We start from the raw sequence: 11,671 nt of genomic DNA, 5'->3' as shown, positions 1-11,671 counted from the left end.
TTTCATCCAAGCAGCTGGTATAAATAAAAAGTAACATGGAAAAAAAGGCTCATGTTGGTTTAACATTCTATTTTGCAGATTTTTCTTCATAGACTGCACACCAGGGGGCATGGTGGAGGTACATCTTTTGCCTGCATAATTTGTGCTAAATGGTATCCAGCTTTCTCATGTCAGAAAGGAAAGTACGGTGGATATAAAAAGTCTACACACCCCTTTTAAAATGTCAGTTTTAAGAGGGTGTGCACACTTATGCAACCATATTATTTTAGTTTTTTTTTATTTTTACTTCCCTCCATCTAAAAGATTTAAGTTTGTTGTTCAACTGAGTTGTACAGTTTATAGGTTACATTAAAGGTGGAAAAAGTTCTGAATTGATTTATCTTTGTCTCGTTTTTTTTACATCAAAGAAACCTGACATTGTAACAGGGGTGTGTAGACTTTTTATATCCACTGTAGTTTACAGCTGTAGTGTTAGTTGGGGAGAAAATTAGTAATTTAATGACTAGCTTTCCTGGTTGGCAAGATTTTCTGCTTAAGGATTGCACATCCATTCATATAAAAGGAAAACTCAGAATTGGCAAAACCCCCCAGGGCTCTATACAAAAAAACGACATACCTGTGTGTGAATCTCCGATTAGCTGTAGAAAGGAATTTACACAGTCTTACACTGCACTTGATACACATTAACGCACTTTCTGTGAAGTCATTTGCTTGTTTTCCTGCCTCCCTATGGAGCAGCTGAGAACTATTACATGTGCAGCATTCATTTGGCTTAGCTCGCACCTGAGCAATCTGTTTATTACTTGTCTATTTTCCTGATTATTGTCAAGGGTTCTTTTAGCTACCGCAGAGAGTCGTAACTGACTATATCACGGAAAATTAATTGAATAATTCAGCATTCTAAATGAAACATCTGCCTATGAATAGATGGTGTATAATGTGATGTATTATCTGGTAGACCATATTCTGGCAGCTCTCCCAGATGTGAGTGGACAGGGTCCAGGAGAGATTCCAGAGAGGCAGGCTGATGGGGGACAAAGCTTGGCTTATTCCCAGCAATCCGGATATAGACCTAAGGGATAAGTGGCTGCTGCTTCAAGCTGTTGGGTTCTAGCCAGCGTTACACCCAAAGACCACATGGCCAACATCAAGACTGCCATTCTTCAGTGTTCTCTGTGATCTGAATTGATAGAAACCTTACTCTTCCTATTTCGCAAAGTATTAAGTCTACTGGAAGTTACACTGTCGTCAGTCCGTTTCCCTAATCCTCTAGAAATTGCTAACAGACCATTAAAAACTAAAGCAATATAAGTTTTTCTTGATGTCTTGATAGAAAAACTATACTGATTATTTAATGTTTTCAAGTTTTGTATAGTGATTTACAGGTGTTATACCATATACAAACTTTGTTTTACAAATAAACATTTATATGTGACAAGGAATCCCAGAGCATATTGGGTTATCTTTACTAGAGAACATAGCCACAGTTGTCTCCTTTCACATTCTGTCTAGGGACACCCTCAGTTGGAGCCATATGGAAGAGGACTCGTGCACTTGTGTTACTCAATTTAAAACATGCACATTACAAAAAAAATTACCCTTGCATTCTCCCCTTTCCCTACACACACATACTGCAAGGCTTAGGTGTCCGTTTATGAACCAGCAGTAATAGATCGCTGCTCAGTTCTCCGGCATTCTCTGAGAACACAGTTCTCCTGTGAATACCTTTTATGAAGCGGTGTAGATCAGTTCTCCAAATGAAGGGAGAACGATCTACAAACTCCGGAAAACGGTCTACAAACGCTGGAAAACGGCTGATTTTACTATAATCTCGCGAGATTACAGTAAAAGATCAGTTTACTAAACAGAGGTAAATTATCGCTGCTTAGTTTGCGGTCCCTCCGATTCTCCAGCTCTGGGCTGGAGAATCTGGAGGGAGAACTCAGATCTCCAGTGAAGAGCTGAACATGTTCTAAGCTAAGATCCTCGGAATCGCAGCTATTCTCTGTGTCATAAACAGACACCATAAATGCTTGTTCAGTCTAGGGGGTTGAGGAAGATGTTGTATTACTTACCTTCTTCTTCCCCATCAGGCTCCCTTAGTCTTCTTGACTGGTCCCTTGCAGCCTCTCGGCTATGGTCACAGGCCAGTATGAAATTCATTCCATACTGACCTGGCTAAAAACTACATACAATACTTTTTTCCTTGCCAATACTAACAAATAAAGCAAATTTGTACAAAACTCCCACACTCCCTTCAGAAAACGCTTTCTCCATTAGGGTTCCATGAAACTTCAGGGATCCTCTATTGGATGCTAGGGATTACTTGAGCTGTGACTGATTGAACTCCCTTTTGATACTGCCTGCATAGATCCAGGGGCCAATGCCAGTCAGTGTCATAAAACCAGTTATCTTTTTTTAGCTACTTGTAAATGGGTCATTTTCCCCACTGACAACAAATGTAAAGGGCAATTTGATGACTTGTGCTTAGTTGTTTTTTGCAGGGGTTCCCTGACACCTGAAAATTATTTTAAAGGTTCTTCAAAGGTAAAAAAGAGAAAATGCTGCTTTAGAAAGTGTCCTTTCAAACAATGCAATTTTGTCCGCTACACTTCTGTCCTCATGCACTCACAATGAGCAAACTACACAGAATAAGGGTAATTGATGTTTGGAATAGACTTCCAGCAGAGGTAGTGAGTCAGTCAACAATGCAAGTGGAATCAAACAAGCATGCTTGGGACAAACATAGACCTATACTCAGAAATTATTATTATTATACAGGATTTATATAGCGCCAACAGTTTGCTCAGCGCTTTACAATATAACGGGAGACAATACAGCAACAATACAGTTCAGTACAAGAGGGATAGAAGGGCTCTGCTCCTTGGAGCTTACAATCTAGGAGATAAATAGTCAGACTCGATTGACCAGTTTTCTGTTCTGCTGTCACTCTTCTATGTTTTGATGTTTCTACATGGAATTATTATTTCATTATTTTTTCTTTTTATTGTGTGGTTACTGTACATCAATCAAACATTAATCCAACCACCATGAAAAGGTGGATGGTAATTGTCAAAGAACAGGATTGAAGGTATGAGAGTTTTGGGAACCACTATGTTTTAGCCACATAATCCTAACCCTCGTGAAGGAAGGAAGACTTCATAGGTGATAGCCGTTTGATTTATATGGCTGTAGGTGTGAATTTTTAACAAAACACTGAGGTAGAGATGTTAAAATAGGATTATATGAGTGACAGATGGTGTTGAAGGCCCTACCCCAGTTCAAGGATGGGTGTTCATTTTAATGTAGATGGCTTCTTTCATGCTTCAGGCAAACCACTCTGTCCAAAATGTGTACCGTTTTATCCTCAAAACAAAGCTCCTCTGTTGGTCCATTTGTTTGTTGAGAGCTTGTTTTGTGTCCCCAATGAATGAGTCTTTGCACTCCACACTACACTGCACTGCATATACTAGGTTATTTAGCTTTTATTTGGGTGTTGGATCTTTTGGATGTGCAATCCTCTGTTTCAGTGTAATCCTGGGCATGAAAGACAGCACTCTAATCAGGAATAATATGTCAACAAAAGTTAGATTTTATTTCCATCATTTACACTTTCAAAATAACAGAAATCAAAAAAATGGCGCCTGCAAAAGTTTGTCACCCTGCAGAGTTAATATCTTGTACTGCCCCCTTTGGCAAGTATCACAGCTTGTAAACGCTTTTTGTAGCCAGCCAAGAGTCTTTCAATTCTTGTTTGAGGTATCTTTGCCCATTCTTCCTTACAAAAGTCTTCCAGTTCTTTGAGATTTCTGGGCTGTCTGTCACGCACTGCTCTTTTAAGGTCTATCCATAGATTTTCAATTATGTTGAGGTCAGGAGATTGTGAAGGCCATGGCAAAACCTTCAGTTTACTCCTCTTGATGTAATTCCCCGTGGATTTCGAGGTGTGTTTAGGATCATTATCCATTTGTAGAAGCCATCCTCTCTTTAACTTCAGCTTTTTCACAGATGGCATCAAGTTACCATCCAAAATTTGCTGAAATTTTATTTAATCCATTTTTCCTTCTACTCGTGAGATGTTCCCTGTGCCACTGGCTGCAACACAACCCCAAAGCATGATTGATCTAACCCCATGCTTAACAGTTGGACAGAGGTTATTTTCATTAAATTCTGTGCCCCTTCTTCTCCAAACGTAGCTTTGCTCATTCCGGCCAAAAAGTTCAATTCTAACCTCATCGGTCCACAGAACTTGTTTCCAAAATGCATCAGGCTTGTCTATATTTTCATTTGCAAAGTTCAAACGATGATTTTTGTGGTGAGGACGTAGAAGAGGTTTTCTTCTGATGACTATTCCATGAAGACCATATTTGTACAAGTATCTCTTTATAGTGGAATAGTGTACCACAACTCCAGTGTCTGCCAGATCTTTCTGGAGGGATCGTGCAGTCAAATGTGGGTTTTGAATTGTTTTTCTCACAATCCTGCGAGCTGTTCTGTTTGATATTTTTCTTGGTCTTCCAGATCTTGCTTTAACTTCCACTGTTCCTGATGACTGCCATTTCTTAATTACATTCCGAACAGAGGATATTGACATCTGAAAACGCTTTGCTATCTTCTTATAGCCTTCTCCAGCTTTGTGAGGGTCAACTATTTTCAGTTTCAGTTTTCTAGACAACTGCTTAGAAGAACCCATGGTGCTGATTGTTGGGGCAAGGTCAGATGAGTCTGGGCATTTAAAACCTTTGAGATTGACATCACCTAGTCTTCCCAGACGATGATTGAGAACAATCCATGACACTGGCAGGTCTCAGCTTGGCAAAGGGGGCAGTGCATGCTATAAATTCTGCAGGGTGCCCAAACTTTTGCAGACGCCATTTTTTTGTTTTCTGTTATTTTGAAAGTGTAAATGATGGAAATAAAATCTAACTTTTGTTGACATATTATAAGAGTGTCTAATCTGTAATTTGATGCCTTTTGGAGATTTTTCCATCTTTCCTTGGCTTCTTTATGCACATTAATGCAAATTTTTAGCTGGGGTGCCCAAACTTTCGATCCCCACTGTAGAGTACCGCTTTGCAATTTTATTATAGACTGGTGACCAGGCTATGGGCATCCAAATATTTACATATCATTAACAAGCACTAAATTAACTCAAAACCAAGCCTCCACTAACCCCTTTAGATGCAGGCCCTGTGGAATAATTCATCCTTATATTTCACAAGAAAACATTGTCGTTCATATCCCCTTACTTCATCAGGTAGAAGTGACTTGGAAGCCAGCCAGCTTTCCAATGGAAACAAACAACAGGAACTCTAGGCAGCTTAGAAAGGCAATGCAACTGAGTCTGTATATAATTTTATTTATTTAATTATTTTATTTAATTTATTTATTTAATTTATTTTATTTAATTTGATCTATTTAATTTATTTAATTTATTTTCAGTTTATGAGTGTACACTGATTGTTCACAATTATATATATTTATTTATTGTGTACACAGAGTGATTTCACGATTCACGTGTTGCCCACGATTTGAATCTTGTTTTTATTTATTTTGCACATATTTTGTTAAGTATATACTTATTGTTTGATAAGGTATATACCAGTTGATATTGAAGGTAATGCACTATTTAGTTTTTTCCATTTTTTGGGGGTACACACCTTATCTGGATTTATGGGAATGTTGAAGTTGGACATGGAGGATTAATTTATTTGGACTTTAATTTTGGTTTTTCATACATTGCCTGACACAAAAAAGATTTTTGTATAATATAATTTACTTTCAAGGGTGAAAGTGTGACTTTTATGGACTCTTTTGGATTTCACATAGGGTAATTTTTGTGCAATATTTGTTTTATTTTTGGATACCGAATTAATTTATTTATTAGTATGTGTATGAATGCAAGTTAGGGACTTTAGATTGTATGCCCCTTGAGGGTTAGGGACTGATGTGAATGTAGAATATATATATGTAAAGCGCTGCGTAAATTGATGGCGTTATATAAGTACCTGTAATAAATAAATAATAAGTAGAAGCATAGTCAAGGAACAAGCCAAAGGTCAGTAACGAGTGGTAGCGAAGAAACGGACGGCAGCAGGAGTGACAACAGCAAGATGTTGGCTGGAGGGAGCACAATAATCTAGCAAAGAGGAATTGCAGAGGCATGTGTTAAATCAGGAAGTTCATGGGAGGAGCAAAGAGTTCAAGGTTCAAGATAAACAAGGTTCAAAGCAGGATCATCCAGGGACTAGTCTGGGGAGCTGTCCAGCATTCCAGGTGGCTCAGCAAGAAGAGTGCTGGGTTCAGTTCAGGGGCGGACTGACAATTCATGGGGTCCCCGGGCAATAGGGGATCATGGGGCCCCTGTGTCCTTGGCCAAACTCAAAAAAGCCTATGAAAAAGGCCTCCTACTGACCCCCGGCCCTCGGGCAGTGCCCGAGTTTCCAAATGGTCAGTCCGCCCCTGGTTCAGTTCCAGGCCCTGATAAGCTTGTTTTAAGTGGTTAAAAAGCCTAAACCTTTTTTTTCACCTTAATGCATTCCTTGCATTAAGGTAAGACATGCTTGTGCATCAGTATCACCCCCCTCTCCACCTCCCCCCCCTTTTTACTTACCTGAGCCCTCATTCTATTCAGCACTGTACCCAACTTCCGCTCTTCTCTCCTCTCACTTCCTGGTCTCACTGGCTTTGTTGAGGCAGCGGAAGACACAGTTTCCCGCTGCTGTCAATCAAAGCCAGTGATGAGGGAGCAGAGCTTGGGAATAAACAATAGAAAGCTGTTGTCTATGGGGCACTCGCTGGAGAGGAGGAGCACCGGTAGGGGACCCGAGTAAAGGAGGTTCGGGGCCAGGTAACTATAGACCTGTTTGTCTAAAAACAAAAAAAACGCATTTACAAGCTTCTGTACCTCTTACCTCTACCTCCTAAACTATCCAAGCTATAATTCCCCACCAGGTGCTTACGTACCTCCTCCAATGGCCAATGCTGCCTGCACATTAGCCTCCCATTGGCTTCAGACAGACATTGTTCAAATAATATGGGTAAGTCGTGAGGAGTTAATTAAGCTCCTGAGCGAGATGATTCAGCTTAGAATAGCCTAGGAGGTTAGGGATTGGGCATCAGAGATTTTAAGTTAAAGCAGAGCTAGTCTATTAATGATATGTAAATACGTTATTGTCCATAGGCAGGCATGTACAGTCATTTATTATTTTTAAACCTAAAATAAAACATTAAATATATCATCAACCACAGAGCTGTCATCACTAGGAACATCAGCATACCTAAGCCCATCCTAGCCAACTAGTGTACAGAAGCAATGTGTCAGATCTAATCACACTGGCTTTCAGTTCTCTAAGCAATTGAAATTGAATAGACCTGCTGTCCTCTACATAAATACTCTGTCCTGTAGTGACTTTGGAACACAAATCACCAGCTAAAATTAGGTTGGTATTTTAAATACGCTAGGGGCAAACATACAGTCATGGCCGAAATTGTTGGCACCCTTGATATTTTTCCTGAAAATCAAGTATTTCACACAAAAAAGGTATTGCATTAACACATGTTTTGCTATACACATGTTTATTCCCTTTGTATGTATTGGAACAAATATAAAACAGAGGCAGAAAAGCAAATATGACATAATGTCACACAAAACCCCAAAAATGGGCTGGACAAAAGTATTGGCACCCTTAACTTAATATTTGGTTGCACACCCTTTGGAAAACATAACTGAAATCAGTCGCTTCCTATAACCATCAATAAGCTTCTGACACCTCTCACCCGGAATTTTGGACCACTCTTCCTTTGCAAACAGCTCCAGGTCTCTCTTATTGGAAGGACACCTTTTCCCAACAGCAATTTTAAGATCTCTCCACAGGTGTTCAATGGGATTTAGATCTGGGCTCATTGCTGGCCACTTCAGAACTCTCCAGCGCTTCTTTGCCATCCATTTCTGAGTGCTTTTTGACGTATGTTTGGGGTCATTGTCCTGCTGGAAGACCCAGGATCTTGGACGCAAACCCAGCTTTCTGACACTGGGCCCTACAGTGCGACCCAAAATCCTTTGGTAATCCTCAGATTTCATGATGCCTTGCACACAGTCAAGGCACCCAGTGCCAGAGGCAGCAAAACAACCCCAAAACATCATTGAACCTCCACCATATTTTACCGTAGGTACTGTGTTTTGTTCTTTGTAGGCCTCATTCCGTTTTCGGTAAACAGTAGAATGATGTGCTTTACCGAAAAGCTCTATCTTGGTCTCATCTGTCCACAAGACGTTTTCCCAGAAGGCTTTTGGCTTACTCAAGTACATTTTGGCAAACTGTAGTCTTGCTTTTTTATGTCTCTGTGTCAGCAGTGGGGTCCTCCTGGGTCTCCTGCCATAGCGTTTCATTTCATTTAAATGTCGACGGATAGTTCGCGCTGACACTGATGCTCCCTGAGCCTGCAGGACAGCTTGAATGTCTTTGGAACATGTTTGGGGCTGCTTATCCACCATCCGGACTATTCTGCGTTGCAATCTTTCATCAATTTTCCTCATCCGTCCACGACCAGGGAGATTAGCTACAGTGCCATGGGTTGCAAACTTCTTGATAATGTTGCGCACTGTGGACAAAGGCAAATCTAGTTCTCTGGAGATGGACTTGTAACCTTGAGATTGTTGATATTTTGCCACAATTTTGGTTCTCAGGTCCTCAGACAGTTCTCGTCTCCTCTTTCTGTTGTCCATGCTTAGTGTGGCACAGACAGACACACAATGCAAAGGTTAAGTGAACGTCTCTCCTTTTTATCTGCTTTCAGGTGTGATTTCTATATTGCCCACACCTGTTACTTGCCCCAGGTGAGTTTACAGGAGCATCACATGCTTGTAACATTCTTATTTATCCGCAGTTGTGAAAGGGTGCCAATACTTTTGTCCAGCCCATTTTTGGAGGTTTGTGTGACATTATGTCGAATTTGCTTTCTTTCCTCCCTTTTTTTGTTTTGTCCCAATACACACAAAGGGAATAAACATGTGTATAGCAAAACATGTGTTAATGCAATACGTTTCGTGAGAAATACATGATTTCCTGGAGAAATATCAAGGGTGCCAACAATTTCGGCCATGACTGTATATGATTGCTTTTAACTGCAAAAATGAGCAAATGTGGAATTTTCATATGCAATGCCCTCCAGGTTAGCTAGAATTTGTTGGGGTTTTTTTTATATAGAGGCTGAGTAGTAGCTTGGGATGAGTCAGCCTGGGAGTGAGGCAGGAGTTCACCTCAGGACAGGTTGGGTGGTTCCACAGGTCAGGGCTTCTGGAGTCCTCTCATCATTCCAGAAACTTGAGAACTTTCTGGAACAGGGGAGGAGGGGGAGAGGAAGCTCAGATCTGCATGTTTAAGGAACTCTGGCCAATGTCCTGGCAGCAGGATGGACATGATAATCAGGTCAACCCTTAAATATGACAGAGCCTGAGGAGAGAGGGAAGCCAGATGGAAGATGGATTGAGAGAAGACTGGAGTGTGGAGCCTGGGAGGGGACCCCAGGAAGGGGAGCCTACCTACAAGCAGGATGCTCGATGGGAGGATCTCTACTGCCTCAATGTCATCTTGGGAGGACAACCTGTTAGCAGAGAAGGAGCCAGCCCAGTGAAGTGAGCACTCCTACACCCCCTGTGCCGGAAAAGGGCAGAGGGTGGTCGGGTGCAATACCCAACTAGTCTTCACCTGGAACTGCTTAACTGCAAGCTCTTGAGACCCCTTTGCTCACGGATACTCTCAGCACAGCTGGGTGAAGAAGAGGATTCATTAGGGGTCTGAGGAGGTACACAGAGAAAAAAGGACAGTGCTTTATTTTTCCCAGTCCAAACTTTTTGTACATAGTTGCTAAGAAGTTTGTCCTTGAGTTCTACAGTTCCTTTGGCATCCCATATACCCCTAGACCCCATCCAAGTTGTTAACCCCTAAATAAAAACAACTAAAAAACAGCTAAAGAACTGTTTTACTGACTCTGAGAGCACAAGTGTGGAAAATGTGTGTTGCCTGGCTGAACAGAGCATAGGGGGACCCAAATCAAACTCAGAGGCCCTTATGAGAGTAGTGCTATACATAATTCACCACCCACTTCTCACAAAATCGTATTGCTGTTGCTGCTAATGATGGTGAATAATGTCCTGCACCTTCTCAGCAAAAAATCACAGTTTACCCATAGTTTGCACATGGTTACTGCTTTGTAAAATTTCATTAAATGCATTCATTATGGCAGTAATGGAAGGCACATTAATACATACAGTCCATAAAACCATTCAAGGATGCTCACCAGTGACAAGCAATTTACAATTGATCTTTCAGTCACTAATACATTTCTGTAGTCAACCTCAAATTATAATGCTAAGTACCAATTTTATTGCTTGAATTTAGTCTTACAAATACATTATATTTCATTATGCTGTTGTATCCAAAAAATCATTTCCTGCACATTTAATTGTAAGTTTATCATACCTTACAACATTTTAAAATTACAATAATGGTAAAATGAACCTCTGGCCATGCTATGGACTTTCAAGTATTTTCAAAGTCATATAAAACAGTAAATGAGCTTTAAACTAACCCTCACTGACCTCTATAGCTGCATTCAATGTTGGGCAATCAATTTTCAAAGTTCACCCCAGCAGTGACTTGTCAGGCTTTCTAGCTCTCTAATGCAGATACTCTGTGTTTACATTAGATGGCTGGAAGGCTGTTAAGTCACTGCTAGGAAAAGGAGCAGAGGATCCTTAAGCTGTTCTGAAACTAAGGCATCCACCCCAGAGGCTGAAATGGTGCCAGCCAGCCACTCCCTCTCCTCCACAATCCAGCGCTTTAGTGAGTGTGGGGGGGTTGGCAGAGTAGACAGCATGACTGACAGTCACCACGCTCTGCTCACAGCAGCGGTGAGAACTCAGTGATCAGTGGGCATGTGGTCGCTGAGTTCTCACCCTTAGAGCCAGCAGGGGACAGACGCAGCATCGGACCGATACTGCATCCACCTAGGTAAGTATGATTTTTTTAAGAAAATGTTTCCCATCTCTTGAGCAGAGCAGAGATCTATTTCTGGAAACTACAAGCCAGTTAGTCTAACATCAATAGTATGTAAACTATTGGAGGGAATGATGTCATAGAGCTGGTCCAGGCTCAAGAAAATGGTATCATTAGCACTAATCAGTATGGATTTCCGAAAGGTATTTCTTAGCAATCTGTTAACATTCTATGAGAATGTGAGCTGCCATCTAGATAAGGGTATGCCTGTTGATGTGGTGTACCTGGATTTTGAAAAAGCATTCAACACAGTCCCCCATAAATGCTTAATTTAAAAACTGAGGTGTTTAGGTATGGACCATAGGGTTTGTATATTGATAGAAAACTGGTTATAGGGGCGTGTACATAGGGTGGTGATAAATAGTGTATACTCTGATCTGGAGTGGTGAGTGAGGTACCTCAGGACACTGTCCTGGAACTAATTCTGTTTAATTTAGGGTGGGAGGGGAGAAGGGGAGGGGTAAAAAAATTAATAGATGAGTGGCAATGTTTTTAGGACATACAAAACTGAGAATATTTATATTTATGTCTGTTTTATTAGCTTTTGTATGTATGAAATGGTAATCGAAAAATTAATAAAATATTAAATAATAAAAAATGAAGACACTGGG

This window comes from Staurois parvus, unplaced genomic scaffold (assembly GCF_062004578.1).
Source record: "Staurois parvus isolate SC_StPar_1 unplaced genomic scaffold, SC_StPar_1.0 ptg001090l, whole genome shotgun sequence".
In the NCBI taxonomy this organism is placed as follows: domain Eukaryota; kingdom Metazoa; phylum Chordata; class Amphibia; order Anura; family Ranidae; genus Staurois; species Staurois parvus.
This window is presented reverse-complemented; position numbering follows the sequence as displayed.